This window comes from Jaculus jaculus, chromosome 10 (genome assembly GCF_020740685.1).
Source record: "Jaculus jaculus isolate mJacJac1 chromosome 10, mJacJac1.mat.Y.cur, whole genome shotgun sequence".
Taxonomy (NCBI): domain Eukaryota; kingdom Metazoa; phylum Chordata; class Mammalia; order Rodentia; family Dipodidae; genus Jaculus; species Jaculus jaculus.
The window spans coordinates 21,445,647-21,468,321 of NC_059111.1; positions in this window are offsets into that span (position 1 = coordinate 21,445,647).

The following is a 22,675-nucleotide window of genomic DNA, read 5'->3' on the forward strand; positions in this document are numbered from 1 at the left end:
TCTCTCCCCAAAGCATGGGCCTATGAGACCTGATTCCCGAGAAGCCTGGCCGGTCTTCCTTCCGTCTCCTTTCTACTCCATCTACTGTATCGTTTCTGGTTCTTCTTCCTCTTTCCACTGCCATCCTCAAAGCTCCTCCTTCCTCAGCCCCCACCAGGACTCGGTGGTGGCCTTTTTTTTAGTTAGTTAGTTATTTTGTTTGTTTTTTGAGGTAGGGTCTCGCTCCAGCTCAGGCTGACCTGGAATTCACTATGGAGTCTCGAGCTGGCCTTGAACTCACAGCAATCCTACCTCTGCCTCCCAAGTGCTGGGATTAAAGGTGTGCACCGCCACGCCCGGCTATGCCTGGCTTTTCTCCTCTGGCTCTCTCCACCTGGGGAGGCCAACCTCTCCCTCCCCAGCCTGCCTCTGCTCCTGCACCCTTGAGGCCGGCCTCAGCCGCCCTAGCTCTAGACTAGACAGTGCCCTCTCCCCTCGCTGGTGCTCAAACCTGCCCTCCCTCCCCTCCCCCCACCCGTAGCCTTGGAAGCACTCATGCGTTCACTCCCTCCCCTTCTCCAGGCATCCCCTTGCTTTTTGCTCAGTCCCACCCCAAACACACACCTGGTCACCTGCCGTCCACTGACGCTGTCCTTGGCCATCTAATGGGCCCCTCCAGTGCTCCAGCAGCCACTCCTCACGAAGTCCCGCCCCTGCCCAGATCCTCGGCTGTCCACTGGGTCCAGCCTGAGCGCTCTTTCCTGCCCAAGACCTGTGGAGCTAGCCTAGACCCCCTCGCCCTCTGCAGTTCATCGACACGTGTTGCGGTCCTAATGGCTCAGGACACCAGCATCTGATCACTGCCACCACCCCGAGCCAGGCCACCATCTGTTCCCATCTGGATCATGGCAAGCTCCTAATGGCCCACCTGCTCCAGCCTTGGCCATGCCTGTCTGAGCTACTCTCAGCTCAACTCCAATAAGCTGTGCCATGAGCAGGCCGGGCGTGGTGGCGCACACCTTTAAAAATATTTTATTTATTTATTTATATATTTGAGAGAGAGAGAAAGGAAGAGAATGGGCGCACCAGGGCCTCTAGCCACTGCAAATGAACTCCAGACACGTGCACCACCTTGTGCATAGGGCTTATGTAGGTACTGGGGAACCAAACCTGGCTCCTTAGGCTTCGCAGACAAATGCTTTAACTACTAAACCATCTCTCCAGGCTGGCGCACGCCTTTAATCTCAGCACTTCGGAGGCAAGGGTAGGAGGATCCCTGTGAGTTTGAGGCCAGCCTGAAACTATATAATGGATTCCAGGTCTGCCTGGGCTAGAATGAGACCCTACCTCGTAACACTACATATATATAGCTATACATATATATTGGGGTCCTGCCTCCCTCCTGCTCAAATTTCATCCATGACTCCCCATTTCTCTCAAAGTAGAAGCTGGTGATTTGGCTCCCTGTGATATTGGCCACATCTCTTGCTCCCCTCTTTTGCCTACCCCTTGAATGGCATGGAAAGTAATTCCTGTTGCATCAGTGATTGTAAGCTCTGCTGCGAGTACTCCAGTCTAGGGTTTTTTCATTCTTTTTTAAAAAATTAATCTGTTTATTTATTTATTTACAGGAGAGAGAGAGAGAGAGAGAGAGAGAGAGAGAAAGAATGAATATGGACGTGCTAGGACCTCTAGCCACTACAGATGAACTCCAGGTACATGTGCCACTTTGTGCAGATCTGGCTTTAAGTGGGTATTGGGGAATCAAACCCCAGTCATCAGGCTTTGCAGGCAAGTGTCTTAATCACTGAGCCATCACCCCAGCCTTATTTACTCTTTATTTTTGCATGTGTACATGTATGAGGTATGCTTGCACATGTTTGTATGTGTATGTGGAGTCCAGAGGACTCCCTCAGGTATCATCCTAAGGCACACTGTCTGCCACCTTTTGAGACAGGGCTTCTCGTTGGCCTGGAGCTCACTGATTAGCCTAGACTGCCCAATAAATCCCAAGGATCAGCCACCTCTGCCTCCCCAGCCCTGGGATTACAAGTGCGCGTTAGCATGCCAGGCACTGATGTGCGTCCTGGGAATGGAACTCAGCTCCTCATATTTGCGAAGCAAGCACTCCATCCACTGAGCCACCTCCCCAACCCCAGACAGGGGTTAAAGAAGGTGGGTTTCTCTCTTGCTTATGCCCCTGTCCTCCGTGGGGTCAGCGTCATCCTGACTTGAGTGCTTTCTGGAACATTACCTGCTAGCAGGCAGGGAGAAGGAGAAATATGGAACCACTTCCTGTCTCGCGGATTCTTCTACCAGAAAGGTCACCCACTTCTTCTGTTCTCATCTCCCTAGCCAGAGGGAGTCCCAGCAAGCTCGGCCTCCGAGGTGTGGCCCTCCCCTCAGCTGCTAAGTAGAAGAGTGATGGCTTCACTTCTGCTTCTGGGGTGCATCAAACGTGCTCCCCTCCCACTCTGGGACTCTGCCCTAGATGATCCTTCTGCCTAGAATATTCTCCCCGAATATCTGCATGGCTCACTCCCTTGCCTTCTCCACATCTTTGTTCCAGGGTCTCTGAATAAGGCTTTCTCTGAACACTTAACACTTCAGACGCCTCTGGGATGGGGATTGCCAGTTACCCTTGCCCGTGTCATAGTTTTCTCACAGTTTTAAGAGACGATATCATCACAGCTTTCTTTGTTTTTAAAAAATCTTTTATTCATTTTTTGTTTGCTTGTTTGTTTTCAAGGCAGGGTCTCACTCTAGCCCAGGCTGACCTGGAATTCACTGTGTAGTCTCAAGGTGGCCTCGAACTCACAGAGATCCTCCTACCTCTGCCTCCCGAGTGCTGGGATTAAAGGCGTGCGCCACCATACCTGGCTAATTTTTTGAAAAATATTTTTAGTCATTTATTTGCACACAGAGAGACAGAGAAGAGAGAGAGAAAGCCGGGGGGTGGGTGGGGGAGAGAATGGGAACACCAGGGCCTCCTGCCACTGCAAACAAATTCCAGATGCATGTGCTACTTTGTGCATCTGGCTTTACATGGGTCCTGGGGAATTGAACCTGGATGGTAGGCTTTGCAGATAAGCGCCTTAACCACTAAGCCATCTGTCAAGCCCTAGGCTTAGTCTTTATTGCCTGTCTCTCACAGCTCGGGTGAAGCTTTTGAGGACAGAGCTGCTTCTGGCTTGGTAAGTGATATAGAAAGCTCAGCCCTGGAAACAGACCAGCCACCCAGCACCTGCTCCGCACTTTTGCTGAGGGGCTGTGTGGTGGTTTGATTCCGGTGTCCCCCAAACACTTAGGTGATCTGAATGCTAGGTCCCTAGCTGACGGAGATTTAGGAATTAATTACACTCCTGGAGGGAGTGTACTGTTGGGGCCAGGCTTATGGGTGTTATAGCCAGTTTCCCCTTGCCAGTGTTTGTTCATGTTGTCCACATGATATTGGCCAGGGGGCGATGTCCACCCTCTGCTCATGCCATCGTTTTCCCTGACATCATGGAGCTTCCCCTCAAGCCTATAAGCCAAAATAAACCTTGTTTTTTCCTGCAAGCTGCTCTTGGTTGGGTGATTTCCACAAGCAATGCAAACCTGGCTGCAACAGGGTAAATAGGCAGATCCGGGGCTCCTCCCTCCTCCAGAGTGTCCATGCATACCCCCGTCAGGCTGCAGCGTTCTTATGTCCTTAAATCTCTCAATTCTTCACCTGAGTCCCCACGACCCAAAGCCACTGCCTCCCCCAGGACTTCATTTATTTTTATTTTTTAGTAGGGATCAAACTCAGGACCTTGTGCATAATAGACATGAATTCTCCCACTGACTAAACCCCCCGGACCCTGATTCTTGCCTAGATCCCTGTTTTATATCAGTCTCCTGGGGTTCTCATAACAGCCTGCATCACCCTTCACCTCCAGTCACCCCATTCCAGACCAGTAACCACTCGCAGAGGCAAGATAAAAGTAACAGGGGTGTGTGGGTTCGAGAGCCCGGGGATCTGGGTTCTTTCCAACTGGGTTTTTCCTCTGGCTCTGCTGTTTGCCAGCTGTGTGCCTTTGAGCAGATATTCTAACTTCTCTGCGCTTCATTCCCACATTTATTTGTAAATGGGGTCGGTAACACCTCTTTCACAAGGTTGAAAGGCTTGAGTGCAAACTTATCCATGTACCTTAGTGCTTTGTAGCTGCCTGATCTTGCTCAAGGCAGATCCAAGGCTGCTGAACACTCTCCCTCAGCCCCTGGTGATTTTCAGTTTCTTCTCTGAGCCGGGGGCCCTCCAAAGCTGGTCTCCTTCTCCCTTTGCTCTGGTTACACAGAACCTGGGGCTTCCTGTGGGTGTCATGCCGCACTTAACCTTGGCCTGGTCATGAGTTGCTCTCTCTGTTCTAAAATGACTTGTACTTGGGTTTTTTTTTTTTTTTTTCACTTTTTTACATAACAAAAATCCCAGCGTGATTTTTGCACATTCACCCATAGCAAAAGGCCACATTCTTTTTTTAAAAAATTAATGAATGAATGAAAGAGAGGCCAAGAGAAAGAGAGAGAGAGAGAGAGAATGGACATGCCAGAACCTACGGCCACTGCAAATGAACTCCAGATGCGTAAGCCATCTTGTGCATTTGGCTTTACATGGATACTGGGGAATCAAGCCTGAGTCCTTAGGCTTTGCAGACAAGAACCTTTAACCACTGAGCAATCTCTCTAGCCACCACATTCTTTTTTACAGCTGCATAAATATTCCATCATGGGGATATGCCAGAGTTGTTGCTAATCCCATGTGGGTGGATATGGAAAATGTTTCCAATTTCCCACATGGCAGGAATGCTGTGCTGAGGAATGACTACATATATATATATATGTGTGATATGTACACATGTCCTGTTTGTGCAGGTGTCTGTGGGACAAAATCCTGGGCCCAAAGGTCACTAGCAAGGCATGACGTAATGCCTTTTACTGTCTTATCAACCCAGTATGCTCACCGACAGATTCATGAGTTTTGGGCCCTGTCCACTGTACTTCCCTGCCTCCTTCAAAAGAGGGACTCAAGTGGTTGGAGAGATGGCTCAGCAGTTGAGGTGCTTGCCTGCAAAGCCTAACCACCCAGGTTCTATTCCCCAGTACCCACATAAAGCCAGGTGCATAAAGTGGTGCATGCATCTGGGGTTCATTTGCAGTGGCTGGAGGCCCTGGTGCACCCATTATCTCTCTGTCTATCTCTCTTCTCTCTGTCTCTCTCTACTTGCAAATAAATAAATATATATTTTTTAAGTAAAAAGAAGAAGAGAGCCAGTGTGGTGGTGCATGCCTTTAATCCTAGCACTCGGGACACAGAGGTAGGAGGACCACTGTGAGTTCAAGGCCAGCTTGAGATGACAGTGAATTCCAGGTCAGCCTGGGCTAGAGTGAGGCCCTACCTCAAAAAACCAAAAGAATAAAATAAAATAAATAAAGCAGAGGTACTCAGGCCATAGGGCAGCTCTACTTTCTGACCCTCAATCAGGGTCAGCCAGCTGGAATCTGTATTTGGGAGAACTGGCAGCCCAGCTTGGAGTTAGCTGGCAAAGCGAGCCACACCCCAGGCCCTTCAAGAACACTCCATACAGGTTGTGGGAAGGTGTGGACTCAAGTAAGTTCTGTACTGGTCATAGCCTCCAGTCTCTCCATGGCACTGGCTCCCTCAGAGACGGAGCAGGCTGGGTGACATCCCCAGGTACCAGCAAAGAGAGAGTGCAGAACTCACGCCCTGGTGGGGGTGAGGGACAGCTCAGGAGAGGCAGCCCTGGCTGGGCTGTGTCTTCCAAGGCTCTGGCTCCAGAGAGCCCACACAGAGGCAAGAGCAGAGTCAGTGCCATCTGCCAGAGGGGTGGGGGCCACGGGAATGGCAGTGCCTTCGAGCCCTGTGCCAGCTTTCTGCAAGAGGGGGCCCTGTACAGGTATGGGAAGGGTTTGGCGAGGGGCACCTCCTCTTCTGGCATCAAGAAAGCCCCTCCTTGGGCTGAAGAGATGGTTTGGCGGTTAAGCACTTGCCTGTGCAGCCTAAGGACCCCGGTTGAAGGCTCGATTCCCCAGGACCCACATTAGCCAGATGCACAAGGGGGTGCACACATCTGGAGTGCCTTTGCAGTGACTGGAGGCCCTGGCATGCCCATTCTCTCCCTCTCTCTCTTTCTGCCTCTTTCTCTCTCTGTCACTCTCAACTAAATAAATTTTTTTTTAAAAAAAAGAACAAAAAATTTACGAAAAAAAAAAAGAAAGCCCCTCCTTGACTGAGCCCTCAGGGCCCTTCATATTCCGTTTACCATCATGCTCTGCTCTCACATGCTAACCTCTCCCACCGCAGCCAGACATGTGCAGAAACCATCCCCTGCCACCTCACCTTGAACCCTTTCCCTCCATTCCTTGCTCACCCAGCTAACTTCTCCAGGAAGACAGAACCGAGAATCACTTTTGGGGTGGTAGAGAGATGGCTTAGTGGTGAAGGTTCTTGCCTTAGAAAGTTAAAGGTCCTAGGTTCGATTCCCCAGTACCCACATGCATCTGGAGTTTGTTTACAGTGGCTAGAGGCCTTGGTGTGCCCAGTCTCTCTTCTCTCTCTCTCTCTCTCTCTCTCTGTAATAAGTAAATAAATAAATATTTGGGGGGAATCACTTTAACCAGCTGGGTAGCACCTGCATAACAACCCAGTGCAGTCGTGACGAGTCTCCCTGGACACCCCCAGATTTCCTTCCAGGCTCTAAGTCCCAAACTCCTCCCAAAGGCACAGAGCTCAGGTGTCTTGACGTCCACCCTAGCAGCCATGCAGGCCTGGCTGGGGCAGCGTGGGACTTAGGCTTGAGGTCGCTGAGCTGTCCCGGGACGAGGGGGTTTCAGTCTTGATGAACGCCTGGCAGGGTCAAAATCCCCACGTCGGCCCTAGGGCAGCCCCGAGGAAAAACCAGGCATCCAAGGCCTCTGGGTCAGGGCCTGGAAACTGCTTCGGAAGGTGTGATGGGGAAGTGAGGGTTGTTGAGGCGATGGGGGAAGGGAGGCCACTTCAAGGATATCATCTGCCGGACTTTCCCCCACCATCCCTTGAGTTTCTGCATGATAGGCTCCCTGGGGTCTGCTGGGGACAGCCCTAAAAGTATCATCTGCCGTCTGAGTGAGCTGGGGGCCCCCGAGAGGAAGAAGAGATGGCAGTGGGCATAAGAGCAGGGGTGAGCTTGAGCCAGCTTCCCGACCCCCCAGAATCCAGAGGCACCCTTGAGCCTCCTGGGCAAGGGAGGGAAGGGAGCTAGAGGCCGTCTTCAGCAGTCTGGTTCTCCTCTGACAGCACCCAACGCATCACCCCAGCCCTGGAGAGACCTACAAACCAGACACAGAAGCAGTCCCAGGCACCTCCCCACTGATTTACAAAGGCCCCTGGTAAGCCCAGGCTACCCAGTCCCTCCCAGTGAGACCATCTTTGGTGCATCTGGGGATTGGTCTCTGAGTTCACTGGTCACGGGGTGTGCAATGCGATCTTCCAAGCTCACGGGGTGTGGAGGTAGGGGGTTCAGCACCCCACCAGACTGGGCCTACCTCTAATATCTCACAAGCACCACCATTGCCTTTGCTTGTACAAAGAACATTCTGGGAAGACAGGATATTGCAGGATACCTGATCCAGTCAGCAAGTCACCTGTGAGTCAGTGTGGTGTAGAGCAAGGATGAACGGCACCCAGCTTCAATGGAGTCCCATAAAGTGTGACCTCACCCAACAAAACTTACCAAGCTGACTTGGGGCGCTGAACTCCACACTATGAAAGTACAACAAGCACCCCAGGAAGCCAGGCTTGGCCCTGCCAAACAAGGATGGACTGAACCAGACTATCAGCCTTTGCCCTCAAGCTCAACTCTCCCCCGCCAGCAGTAATAAAGGCAGGCTTGGTGGAATCAGCACCGCCAGCACCCAGATCCCAGAATCTAGGGTCTCAGGGACAAGAAAGGCAGTGGAGGGCTGAAGGAATGGCTTAGCGGTTAAGGCGTTTGCCTGCAAAGCCAAAGGACCCAGGTTCTATTCCCCAGGTCCCACGTTATCCAGATGCACAAAGGTGTGCACGTGTCTGGAGTTCGTTTGCAGTGGCTAGAGACTCTGGTGCGTGCCCGTTCTCTCTCTCTTCCTCTTTCTCTGTCAAATAAAGATATATATATTTTTTTAAAGAAAGGCAGTGTAGCCAGGCTGAAGAGAAGCCTGGTCTGGCAGACCCTGGGGGCCTCTGTCGCTCACCCCTCATCTACTTACCTGACCAGAGACTGGGAATCTTCAAAGCTTGGCTCCCTTTCACCTAGGACTGTTTTCCCCATTTTTTTTTTATATTGACAGCTTCCATAATTATAGGCAATAAGTCATGATCATTCCCTCCCCTCCCCTACTTTCCCCTTCACAACCCCCCCCATCATATCCCTTCCCATTATGAAGGTCTTGTGTAGGTAGTACCAGGCACTGTGAGGTCATGGATACCCAGGCCATTTTGTCTGGAAGTTTGCATTGTAAGCAGTCTTACCCTTCCTTTGGCTCTTACTTTCCGCCACCTCTTCCACAATGGACCCTGAGCCTTGGAAGGTGTGATAGAGGTGTTTCAGTGCTAAGCATTCCTCTGTCACTTCTTCTCAGCACCATGGTGCCTTCTAAGTCATCCCAGTGATTCCCGGCTGTCTGAAAAGAGAAGCTTCTCTAACCAAAAATGAGAGTAGCATTAACATATGGGTGTGAACTTTAAGAAAAGTGCATACAGGGCAGTTTGGTGAGCATAATGTGTGCATTTAGCCAGACAGCAATAGATGTGACTCCCTAGGGCTCATGACCTCCCCCCCTCCCCCACCGCACCATAGGCTTTTTTTTTTTTTTTTTTTTTTAAGCAAGCCCAAAAGACTGGCCTGTTTTTCAATGAGAGAGAGCAAAAGCAAGTGAGAGAGAATTGGTGCACCAGGGCCTCCAGCCACTGCAACTGACCTCCAGCCACGTGCGCCCCCTTGTGCACACGTGCGACCTTGCACATGCATCACCTCGTGGGTCTGGCTTACGTGACATCTGGAGAGTAGACCATGGGTGCTTAGGCTTCGCAAGCAAGGGCCTTCACCGCTAAGCCATCTCTCCAGCCCAGCCATAGGCTTTTGACTAAGCTTTCAGGACCAGGCACGCATTATTATCTTCTGTGGATCTGGCCTCCAGTCCAAGTAGAGAGCAGTTTGAGTCCCCCATAACAGACATGCCAATATTTCACCTGTTGGCTCATCTGGCTGGCCAAACTTAAAGCTTGCGGTGTCCAGTGCTGTTTATCACTGCTGATGACTTCTCTCCCATAGGGCTGCGTGCAGCATAGCTTCTTCCAGCTTTCCATCAGCTGGTCCACAGGGAGGATTACCTGGGACTTTTTGACCTCCAGCCTCTTGCCACACCGGTCTTGTCCCCCAGAAGAACTAAGAGGATCTAGATTAGGCATCCAGAGACCAGGGCTTCCCTGGGCCACTGCCTTCCAGGGTGGCTCTCGACAAGCCGTTCTTTCCCCTGGGCCTCTTTTTCCTCATTTGACTGTTGGTACATGGCCTGGAAAAGAGGGGTCCATGAAGAGCAACTGGTACATTTCGGGGGGATGGGACTCTGCAGGTCCCAACACAGAGGCACCGGATACCCTGACCATGACCCCCTCCCTCCCAGGAACTAGGAAGGAGGCAGAAGCAGGTCCACACAGCAGCAGGAGCCAGGTCTGTGTGATAGCACACGCATGGCCTGCTTGTCCCCCCGGCTTGGGACCCACCACTCCGTCTCAACCTCAACCACCACTGCTTTCTGCCCACCTCTCCTCCCGGTTCCTACCTCCTCTTTCTCCCAGTGAAAGGCCTGGCACCACACAGGTGCTCAACAGAATGCACATTGAAAGGCACAGAAAATAACAAGAGTTGGTAAGGTTGTGAAAAATTGCTGGAAGCTTCCCCCACAGGTGATAGGAATGTGAAACGTTGAGCCGGGCGTGGTGGCACAGGCCTTTAATCCCAGCACTTGGGAGGCAGAGGTAGGAGGATCGCCGTGAGTTCAAGGCCACCCTGAGACTACAGAGTTAATTCCAGGTCAGCCTGGACCAGAGTGAGACCCTACCTCAAAAAACCAAAAAAAAAAAAGGAATGTGAAACGCCACAAAAAGTTGAACAGGAGCTGGGCATGGTGACGTGCACCTTTAATCCCAGCACTTGGAAGGCAGAGGTAGGAGGATTATAGCTTAAGGCCACCCTGAGACTACATAGTGAATTCCAGGTCAGCCTGGTCTAGAGCAAGATGCTACCTTGAAAAAAAAAAAAAAAAAGTTGGACAGGGTTACCAAATGATTTTGTAACTCCACACCACTCCAAAGGCCTAGAAGGGCTTTTAAGTATTTAAAAAAAAAAAAATTTGTTTTTTTGGTTTTTCGAGGTAGGGTCTCACTCTAGCCCAGGTTGACCTGGAATTCACTATGGAGTCTCAGGGCAGCCTCGAACTCACGGCAATCCTCCTACCTCTGCCTCCCGAGTGCTGGGATTAAAGGCGTGAGCCACCATGCCCAGGTTAAAAAACATTTTTATTTATTTACTTGCAAGCACAGAGAGACATTGAGAGGAGTGATAGACAGAGAGAATGGGCACTCCAGGGACTCCAGCCTCTGCCGACGAACTCCACACGCATGCGTCACTTTGAGCATCTGGCTTTACGTGGCTACTGGGGAATCGAACCTTAACTGCTGAGCCATCTTTCTAGCCCGAGAACTAGAAGTTTGATGACACACAAACTTGTGCCCAAATATTCGTGCGGCATTATTCATAATAGCCCAAAGTGGGGAGCAACTCAAGTGTCCATTAGCCGACGAGTGGCTAAACAAAATATGGCATAGCCACACACTGGAGTATTATTTATTCAGCAATTGAAAAGATGAGAAGGGCGGATATGTGCTTCAACACAGATGATCCTGGAAAACCTTAAGCTAAGCGAAAAGAAGCAGACACAAAAGACCTCAGGGTGGGCTGGAGAGATGGCTTAGCGGTTAAGCACTTGCCTGTGAAGCCTAAGAACCCCGGTTCGAGGCTCAATTCCCCAGGACCCAGATGCACAAGGGGGCACACGTGTCTGGAATTCATTTGCAGTGGCTGGAGGCCCTGGCATGCCCATTCTCTCCCTCTCTCTTTCTCTCTCTGCCTCTTTCTCTCTCTGTCTCTCTCAAATGAATAAATAAAAATTGAATAATTTTTTTTTAAAAAAAGGACTCAGGGTGTGTGACTCCAGCTGCACGAAACGGCCAGAAGGGACAAATCCCCAGACAGAAAGTAGGTGACAGAATGTTCTAGAATTACGTAACAGTAAGGGTAACCTGGCATTGCGAGTCTACTAGAAAGCATGGGACTGTACACTTGAAGATGGTGACTCTTGCTGTGTAAATTTCCCCTCAGTAAAGCACAGGAATGAGGGCTGACAGTCTGCATGGACAGGTAGGGATGGCCAAACCTGACTGGCTGGCTGGTTTGCCTGTGTATTTGTGTCTGGTGGAAAACATCTTCATTCAAGCCATTCTTGGCTGAGGGAAGCGCCGCCCCGTCCCTGTGAAGAAGCGGGAGAGGCCAGCCGCAGGGAGGTCCAGAGGGTCTGCAATGGAGCCCTCCCCTTGTGTCCCCATCTTCAAGGCGAGTGTCCCACGAGAAGGGGACTCGAGGTTCGGCTGCAGTCCCAGCTTGGTCTAGATCCTGTTCCCGCCCGCAGTCTTGTCATCAGTCACCTCACAAGGTCTTTCTGAGGCAGGATGTGGTTTGACAGAGCCCCGGGCGGGATGTTTCCTTCCAGAGGTCTCCTTTTGGCATACACTCTGGCCATGTGGGTACCAGCAGTCGGGAAGTTCTTCCCTTGGTCTGACCACGCTGTCCCATTTGGAGAGGGCAGCGGGCAGATGTTTCCACTGAGTCCACGTAACGCAGCCTCACTCAGCCTCAAGCCCTCATGGGCTTCCTCACTCCCAGATGCTCATCTCAGCTGCTCCCTGAGAGCAATTCCCCTTCTTTCCCTCCCTCCCTTCCTTCCTTCCTTCCTTCCTTCTTTCCTTTCTTCCTTCCCTCCTTCCTTCCTTTTTTTCTTTCTTTTATTCCTTCCTTCCTTTTTTCTTTTCTGTGATGGTTTGATTCAGGTGTACCCCAATAAGCTCATGTGTTCTGAACTCTAGGTCCCCAGCTGATGGCAGTTTGGGAATTGGAGCCTTCTGGAGGTGATAGATTATTGGGGGCGGGATTATGGGTATTATAGCCAACTTCCCCTTGCCAGGGTTTGGCACACTCTCCTGCCTCTGTTGTCCACCTGATGTTGGCTAGGAGGTGATGTCCACCCTCTGCTCATGCCGTTTTCCCCTGCCATCATGGAGCTTCCCCTCGAGTCGGTGAACCAAAATAAACCCTTTTCTCTCACAAGCTGCTCTTGGTTGGGTGCTTTCTGCCAACAACGAGAAGCTGACTGCAACATTTTCTTCTTCCCTCCTTCCCTTCCTCCCTCCTTTATTTCCTTCCTTCCTTGCCTTCTTGCTTTATCCATGACAAGGACCTAACCGGGGTCATGTGCACACTACTCAAGCTTTCCACCATTTCATACGGGCTTCAACATACATAATGCTGAAAGCCTTAAGCTAAGTAAGCCAGACCATCCCAACATGGTTCTATCAGGAGTCACTAAAAGGACCTGGCTGTCCTCCTATTCCCCAAGAGGGTCCCCAGGCAGAGCCAAGGGGCCAGACCTCACCCAGCCCGTCTGGTCCCTTGGAGATCAGATTATCCAGGCAATGCCCCTCTCTGAGCTATGCGTGCCTTGGAACATGGGCTTCCAGGCCCTTCCTCTGGCAGCCAAGCCTGAAGCCCTAATGGAGCCCTGGTCACTGGAACTGACTCCACCCCAGGCAGTCTCACCAGTGACTCACCCACCCCCACCTCTTCCAGTGTGTACACTGAAGTTAGCCGTGGCCATAGCAAAGAGAGGCATACAATGTATGACCATGCATTAAGTGAATGAGAACAGGCAAGACAGTCTCAACCCTGGGTGTTATCTAACACCTTCACACTTGGATAAACAGCTCACCTTGGGCTGGAGGGATGGCTTAGCAGTTAAGGTGCTCGCCTGCAAAGCCAAAGGACCCAGGTTCGATTCTCCAGGACCCATGTAAGCCAGATGTACTTGGTGGCACGTGCTTCTGGAGTTCGTTTACAGCAGCTGAAGTCTCTAGTGCGCCCATTCTCTCTTTCCCTCTCTCTCTCTCTCTCTTTCTCAAATAAGTCAAAAATAAGTTTTAAAAAATGCCTGGCGTGGTGGCGCACGTCTTTAATCCCAGCACTCGGGAGGGAGGAGAATCGCCATGAGTTCAAGGCCACCCTGAGACTACATAGTGAATTCCAGGTCAGCCTGAGCTACAGTGAAACCCTACCTCAGAAAACAAAGATAAATAAATAAAAATAAAACAGCTCACCTTGCCTTAGTTCCTTTAACCAAACACAGAGGTCACAGGTTTGGACACAGCCTGCAGTCCCAACACTCGGGAGGCTGAGACGGCAGGGAGAGCGAGCTCCAGGCTGGTCTAGACTGCTGAACAGGCTCAAATCCAGCCTTTTGTAACTTGATAAGACCCTATTTTAAAACTTAAAAGAGTTAAAAGCAGGGCATGAGGGGAAGGGCTGAAAAGATGGTTCAGTGGTTAAGGCATTCACCTGCAAAGTCTAAGGACCCAAGTTTGATTCCCCAGGACCTACATTCATGCGTCTAGAGTTCCTTTGCAGTGGCTGGAGGCCCTGGTACACCCATTCTCTCCTTCTCCTCCTCATATATATCTTTTTCTCTCTCACTCTCTCTCTCTCAAATAAATAAATAAAATATTTTTTTGGAAAAAAAAAAGGCTTTGGGGATGCAGCTCAGTGGTGGAGCTGCATAGGACCCCTAAATTCAATCCCTAGTACCATAAAAAAAGGGTAAGGAGAGGATAAATCAGCCTCAAGGGGTTTGTGAGAAGACCAAAAATGTTTCCAGACAGTTCTGGGCAGGTGCATGATGCATTAGTAAGTATTCATCTCTATTATAACTAACAGTAGTTGTCCTTGGATACTTGCCTTTTGAAGTCACAGTGGTTGGTTGATCAGTGTCCCTTTTTGTTAGCAAGGAAGTTGCAACTAAGTGACAGCTTGGGGTTGGGCAGAGCGGCTGGCAATGTGGCTTAACAGCTCAATGTGCTTCTTGCACAAGCGTGAGGGTCAGAAAGAACCTGAAACCTTTAAGATCTCCAGATGTCACAGAAACAGCTGGGCAGGACCATGCGTGCCTGTGACCTCAAGTCCTGCAAAGGGGAGTAGGAACCAGGGAATTACCCAGACTAGCAAAAAACCAGTAAGCTCTGGTAGCAGTAAGAGGCTCTGGTTCAAAATGAAAATGGGTTGAAGCGTGTTGGAGCGGAATACCTGACACTCTGCTCTGACCTACCACAGGCAAACACATGGATGGTCACAAGGACACAGACATATGCATTCGACTCAACACACACACACACACACACACACACCATTATATCCATACATTCACACAGGCAAAAAATAAAAATTAAAAATTACAAAAAAAAAAAAGCTCTCTGAAGGCTGGGGAGATGGCTCAGTTGGTAAAAACACTTGCTGCGCAATTGTGAAGACCAGAATTTGGATTCCCCAACACCCATGCAAAAATGCTAAGCATGGTGCTATGCATTTGCAATTCTAGTGCTTGGCACATAGGAACAGGAGCATCCCCCAGGGCAAGATGGAGAGCTAAACTAGCCAGTGAGCTCTGGATTTAGTAAGAGATCTTATCTAACTAAGTAAGGTAGAGAGAGATGGAGGGAGACACCCCACATTGACATCTGGCCTACACACACACACACCCCATTAGCAAACACACATACAATTTTAAAAAGCTCTCTATTGCACGGGCCCATCCCCTGAAACAGGTCTGAGGTGCTTTAGTTCCTTCCCAAGAAGGGGAGGTGGGGCAGGGAGAGGTGGCCCTTCTCTGGTGCCAGCCCTCACAGGCCCTCGCCAGCAGAGGCTGCACTGGACAGGTGCTCTTAACAGGCACAGACCGGCCTTGTGCTGAGGTGGGTGGAGAAAAGAGGCTCTGAGGGCTGCCTGAGCCCAGACCTCAGGGCCTTAGTGACTTGAAAGGGCTTCCTGTCTAATTCGAGTCCTAGGGTTCACCTCTATCCTGGGACATCAGGAAGGCTGAGCACTCCAGGAAAGTCCCGATCCGCCCAGGAAACCAAAGCACCTGGCGGGGCAGCATCCGGTCCATTGTCCTGTAGGGACAGGAACAGTGGCTTGGTCACCACGACCATACACCCCAGGGACATCCAGTCCCCTGCTTTATTCAAAGTGAGGGGGGAGGAGGCCTTCCTGCCTGCAGCCACCTCACCCTGAAGCTGGCTCTGGTCCAGTCAACTGCTGTCCCTAGCTTTCAGCTGGGTCACAGAGCATCTCAGTGGGGCACAAGAGAAGGACCATCACTAATCCCACATGTCATCTTCCTGCCCCAGCTTCCTCTGCTCACCTCCAGATACGCCCCCTCTTTTTGCTGGCAAGTCAGCATGGCCTGGAAATGCCCACTAAAGTACTCGGTATCGATGGCAGAGATCTGGGTGCCAACCTAGGTTCCCAGAGGCCAGTGGCAGGGAGGTAGAGAAATTAGATATGGGCTTGCCCTGAGCCATGAACACATCAAGAAAGGGCAGTTAAGAATGCTGACCACGTGTGTGGGTGCGGCAGCTTTGAAAAGCCTGGGCGCTTGCTGTGGTGGGATATGGTTTGAGGGGTCATCCCCTCTGGAAGACATGCAGGGTGAAAATGTGAAAATGCACTTCCGATAGCATAGTCTGCAGAGCCTGTTCTGTCACAATGTCACAGAAAGGAAACATGCAGGCTTGGATCCCTACATTAAATACCTGACCCTAAAAAAAAAAAAAAAGAAAGGGCAGTTAAGACACTTGGCTACAATGCCAACGGACCAGGGTTCGATTTCCCAGTACCCACATAAAGCCAGATGCACAAAGTGGTACATGCATCTGGAGTTCATTTGTAGTGGCTAGAGGCCCTGGAACACCCATATTCTCTCTCTCTCTCTCCCACCCCTCTCTCCTTACAAATAAATTTTTTAAAAAAATTGGGGGGGGGCGGTTCTAGGTACAGTCTCATTCTAGCCCAGGCTGACCTGGAATGTAGTCTCAGGGTGGCCTCGAACTCACAGAGATCCTCCTACCTCTGCCTCTCAAGTGCTGGGATTAAAGGCGTGCACCACCATACCCGGCACACACACACACACACACACACACACACACACACACACGTTTGCAAGAAGCTCTCCACAAAATGAACATGTGTGTGTGTGTGTGTGTGTGTGTGTGTGTGTGATTGTTCCATGTGAGTGAACACAGTCAGAGCAACACAATGGCACCGGGGGAAAAAAGTCCCCCAGGAACATCCTTCCTGGTCTGGCTGCCAGGACAGAGCTCTGGTCTCATCTCACTCATGTTCCGCCTGGCCTTGGGCTGACCGTGGTTGGGTGGGTTTCCAGAGGGGGTGAATAGGCAGCGGGTTGAGTTCAGGAAAGTGTTGTGAAGCTAGGGTGCCAGCAGAGCCCTCACTTCCAGAACCAGTCTAGAACCTATCCAAAGGCTGGCATTTCCTGTAGCTTGACAAATGGCTCTGGGCTCCCTAGCTACCCACTGTGTTGAATTCCAGTTGACATTCAGCTCTTGAAGGGGCTGGGAGAAGGGAGCACCCAGAGCCAGGCAAAGGTCCTGAGACCCGTCTTCTACCTCACAAACGGCTGATGTGAACAGTCAGGAAACCTCACATCTGCTAGGAGATGAGACGAGGCGGTGAGAAACCCTGAAGTCGGAAACCTTCCCCTACCTCACCCTCACCTTAGCTGAGAGCTTCAAGTTCATACCTAGCTCTGCTTTCCTTAGGAAAGAGTATCGGGTGCAGGTGGGAAGAAGTGGGAAGAGGCAGGAGCCCCGTCTTCTAGACTAGGCTCCCACGGCCAGGTTGCTCCAGGCACGAATCTCACTCTTCTGGGCCTCATGGCCCATCTGTCTAATGGGGAACATAGGGTCTACGCTGGCGCTCTGCCTCCAAGGCACTACTGGGAGATGCCAGGAGCAAGAAGGGACTTTGCAGTAGAATTCCGGCATCGGCTATGGAAAGAGTTCACCCCATGAGCTCAGCATATTCCCCTTGGCTTTCCCCAGAGTTTCAAAGTTTCCTCTCATGAAAGGCAGGTGGCTTCCTCTGCCCCCACTTCCTGCAACAGGGACCCTGTTCAGCTCAGAGTGTGAAAATCATCGTGGGCCTGTAGTGTCACTTGTACACTCATTACTGCCACCAGAGAAGCTCTCCACAAAATGAACTCCCCAAAACCCAAACGTCCAACTCTCACACCCGAAGCTCTGGGGCAGGGGATGGGCTCCAGGCTGGGCATCCGCTGTGCACGGTCTGCTCCCAACTCTGCCACGGTGGCACCAGCTACCTTCACCCAGCCTCCAGAGACAGCCATGCCTGATGCCTGCAATGCCCGACAGGCAGACCCCAGCAGCTCAGAGCTGGAAGGTTACAAGGCCTCCTGCAAGTGATAAGTAAGGAGCCCTCGTAATGAAGGGAAGTTCCTCTTGGGCTGTGCACGGGCTATGATTGGCGGCAGCCTTCCTTCAAGCTCTCAGACCCGACAGGGCAGCCGGCTTCCCGTAGGAATCAGCGCATAAGGGCCGATCCGACAGACATGTCTCGTCGTCCATCCTGCTTAACCAACTGCCCCAGTGACCTGTCTCCTCTGCAGCAACGCGTGTTGGGGGCTCTCTCACACCCTTGGCTTTGCATTGGAGGTTCCACTGCCTGCAGCCCTCACACATGCCTCTGGGTCCTCCTAGGTCCTGCAAGAACTGAATGCACCAACATCTAGAAGCCCAGAGGCCAAGCCCGCTCTGTTCTTGAGGGGCAGAGCGTGAGACAGACCTCGGCAGGCCTGAGTGGGGGAGTGCTGACTCAGGGTCCCCAGGGCCAGGACAAGGAGGAGCCGGCCAGTGGCTAGGGCATATTGTGCAGACAGTGTGGATTGTGGAGGAGTCGGCGGCGGGCGCAGGGCCCGGCTTGGCGCAGGCGGCTGTGGGGGAGTCTGGAACTGCAGACTATTTTTAGGCTCCTGTTTGATTTGAGAGACAAGGATGCTCCGGGCTACAAGCCCCAGTTCATTGGGGAAAGACTAAGGTGGCCCCACAAACCAGACACAACCCCAGCCACCAGCTCAAGGTCATCAGAGCTTCCTCTTTTGTCCCCAGGAACCAAGGGTTGCAGCCAAGAGGTGGACTGAAAGCACCCCCAAAACCCCCTACTATGCAAACACTGCCTGGAGAGGTGATTTCCATACCATTTGCAAGCTGCCTGGCTTCCTGAGCAGAAGGAACTGAAAGTCTCCTCTTCAGTGGTGGGGTGCATTGCACCAGGGTCCCCCTTGAGCAGGAGAGGGTAACACGAATCAGAGAGCGTTCACGGGAATGCTAACATCATGCTAGAGGGGCTGCATAGGCTCAGGGTAGCAAATATCTTCTGTCCGGTGGATCGGTGGTCTCTCTGTCTCCCTGCAGAGCATTGCGGTTGGGAGTTCATTCACTCGATCCACAAATACCTTACTGAGTACCTACCGTGTGCCAGGCACGACTCTGGGCACTAGCAATTCAGTTGTGGACAAGCAAGGCAAAATGCACAGGAGGGGGGCTTTTTGGTCCAGTACACATGTCAGATGAGACTCACAGGTCACTACTGTAAATTTTCTAGTAAGCCACGTTAAATGAAAGGTTTAAAAACAGGCGAGGGCTGGAGAGATGGCTTAGCAGTTAAGGCACTTGCCTGCAAAGCCTAAGGACCCATGTTCAATCTCTCTCTCTCTCAGATCCCACCTAGGTAAGCAAGCTGCACAAAGGCAAGGCAAGTGCACGGTCACATATGTTGACTAGGTGGCACAGGTGTCTGGAGTTTGATTGCAGTGGCTGAGGCCCTGGCACACCAATTTTCTCTCCCCCATCTGTCTCTCTCTCTCTCAAAAAAAAAAGAAGAAAAGAAAAAAAAAAAGGTGAAATTGCCAGGAGTGGTGGCACATGCCTTTAAGCCCAGCACTTGGGAGGCTGAGGTAGGAGGATCGCCATGTGTTTGAGGCCAGCCGGAGGCTACATAGTAAATTCCAGGTCAGCCTGGGCTAGAGCAACAATCTACCTCAAAAATCAATAAAAAGTTAGGCGTGGTGAAACACGCCTCTAATCCCAGTGCTCGGGAGGCAGAAGTAGGAGGATTGCTGTGAGTTCAAGACCAGCCTGAGACTACATAGTGAACCTGGGCTAGAGAGAGACCCTAACTGGGAAGACGAAATAAAAATAACTTGAGCATGGTGGGACACACCTTTAGTCCCAGCACTTGGGAGGCAGAGGTAGGAGAATTGCCATGAGTTTGAGGCCAGCTTGAGAATACATAGTGAATTCCAGGTCAGCCTGGGCTACAGCAAGACCCTACCTTAAAAAATTAAGAATAAAATATGAGTAAGAATAGGTGAAATTAATTTTTAATGTTTTTATTCAGTACAGTAGATCCAAACTATTATCACTGCAATGTGTGGTCTACTTAGTAAGTTGAGATAAATCCCTTTATTCTACATTAGGTTTTTGAGATCTAATGTGTCTTTCATACATACAGCCTATCTCAAGTCAGATATGAGTCACATTTTAGGGGCTCAGAAGCCTGGGAAGATACAGGAAGATAAAGTCATTGCATCTGAACTCAGGAGAAAGGAATGCCACCATTGATTAGTAATGTCTGCACTGGCAGCGACAATAGCTAATCAAGTTACAGGCAGTGTGTTTACCCAAGGATATATGACCAGCTCCAAGGATGTGTTCATCTCTACCTATGCCCTTTGTGGTGATCTGATTCAGGTGGCCCCATAATATTATGTGTTCTGAATGCTAGGTCCCCAGCTAGTGGCAATTTAGGAAGTAGAGCCATGCTAGAGGCAGTATATTGTTGGGGGCGGGCTTATGGATGTGACCACCAGCTTACCCTTGCCAGTGTCTGGCACGCTCTCCTGCCGCCATTGTCTACCTGCTGTTGGCCAGGAGGTGATGTCCAGCCTCTGCTCGTACCACGTTCCCCCGCCCCCACCATCGTGGAGCTTCACCTTGAGTCTGTAAGCCAAAATACACCTCTTTCTCCCACAAACTGCTTTTGGTTGGGTGCTTTCTGCTAGCAACGAGAAGGGTTTGACCCTTGCTATCAGCAGTTTTGGCATGGGTACCACCCTACAAAGCCACCAGCATGGTCCCAGAGCAAATGACTCTAGGGTGTGGTCCTGCATCATTCCCTTGGTGGAGCTGGCTCATGGCCACTGGCCACCCTGAGAATGTAGAATTTATTTTTGTTTTTTATTTTTGTTCCCCCCACCACCAAGGTTTCCTCCTCTCATAGCTAACCAATACCAACATAAAAGAACTTCCTGAGCTCGCTTTTGCGGTTTTAATCCCTTTCCACCAGCCCACACCCACAGACCTCCTGTCTGGCACCCTCACTGGTATGGATCACCCACCCTAGCTGGGATGGCTCCACATTCTTGCTCATATAATGACAAGCTAAAATTAGGTGGTGGAAGGAGCTATAGACACCAAGGATGAGGGAGGGGCTGGGATTAAAGCAGGTAGGCATCAAGTATGAGAAAAACCGGACCACAGGCTCCAACCATCCTTACCATCACCATCTTCCCTACCCCTGCTCTGAACCCTTCCGCCACTAGGATCTACAGGATAAAGTTCTGGGGACTTAGACCCCAGGATATGGCACGGATGGAGTTGTCCCATCTCATTGCTGGGTACTCCCTTCTTTCATCTCATCTCTTTCGCTCCCTGTCCCTTCTCCCCTCCCTTCTTCCCTTTCTTCCTTCCTTTTAAAAAATTTTGTATAATATTATTTCTTTATTTTTACTTATTTCAGAGAGAGAGAGAGAGAATGGCCACACTGAGGCCTCCAGCCACTGCAAACGAACTGCAGACGCATGCACTATCTTGTGCATCTATCTGGCTTTATATGGGTACTGGGGAGTTGAACCTGGACTCTTTGGCTTTGCTGACAAGCGCCTTAACTACAAGCCATATCTCCAGTTCTTTTTTATTTCTTTTTTTTCTTTTGTTTCTTTCTTCTTCCTCTCCTTCCTTCCTTCCTTCCTTTCTTTCTTTCTTCCTTCCTTCCTTCCTTCCTTCCTTTCTTTCTTTCTTTCTTTCTTTCTTTCTTTCTTTCTTTCTTTCTTTCTTTCTTTCTTTCTTTCTTTCTTTCTGTCATAGAGTGTAAGAAGTACCCATCATGTGCCAGGCACTGATCTAGGCACTGGGGATACCACTTGGGAATAGCACTAAGTCCATTTTTTAATGGACTCCTTTTCTAAAGATTTACTTATTTGCAAACCCAGAGAGAAAGACAGAGTAGGAGAGAGACAGAAAGAGAGGGAATGGGCACACCAGGGCCTCTTGCTGCTGCAAACAAACTCCAGGCGCATGTGCTATTTGGTGCAGCTGGCATTATGTGGGTACTGGGGAATCAAACCTGGGCTGTTAGGCATGGTGAGCAAATGCCTTTACTGCTGAGCCATCTCTCCAGCCAGGCCTTTCATATTCTTTTCTTTTTTTAATTTTATTTATTTATTTGAGAGGGGGAAAGAGGCAGAGTGAGAGAGAGAGAGAGAGAATGGGCACGCCAGGGCTGCCAGCCACTGCAAATGAACTCCAGATGCATGCACCACCTTGTGCATCTGGCTTACGTGGGTCCTGGGGAATCGAACCGAGGTCCTTTGGCTTCACAGGCAAGCGCCTTAACTGCTGAGCCATCTCTCCAGCCCATGGCCTTTCATATTCTTGACCCTTCTCTGCCTCCCAGAGAAGATGCTGCACAGAGGCAGAAGGGTGGGTCTGGCTCCCGTCCCCAGCCAACCTTGGCATTGGGGATATCCTGTAGGGATTCCTGCGACAGACCTGTCCACCACCAGGCCAGTGTAAGAGTCCTGCACACTCAACCATTAGCCAGAGGCCGCATCAGAGCAAACAGACAGGGGCCTTGTGCCCGGCCACTCCCCCACCCCAATGGCTCATTTACATGGGATTTACATGGACTCATTTCATGCCTCAATGCACACGGCTTCCTGCCCAGGCCAGTCTCTCCTGGTGCCTCTAGAGAGACAAAGGAGTATGTTTGATCACCCAGCTCCCCTCCACAGGCTCATCAGGATACCACAGGCATTTCCCAAAGGAAAGAGGGACACCGCTGAGGTCCAGAGAGGACAGGGACCACCCGAGAGGTCAGCCAGTGACCCAGGAGGGGCTAGGACTTAACCCACACTGTCCTCACTGACTGCTCCGCTCACTTCGAGCTGGAGCCCATGCTTCCAGCTTTTTGTGTTGCTGCTGTCTGGGGTCTTACTGAAGGGGAGGCCTTGAAACCCCTCTGCTACTGCTAACTGGCTGTGAACTGGAAAACAAACAGATTGGGGCCAGACCCAATAAGCACAGAGGGAAATGAGGCTCTCAAAGGCAGGCCCCTGCCCAGGACCACCATAGGCACCTGCAGCTCAGGGCTCTGCCATAGCCACA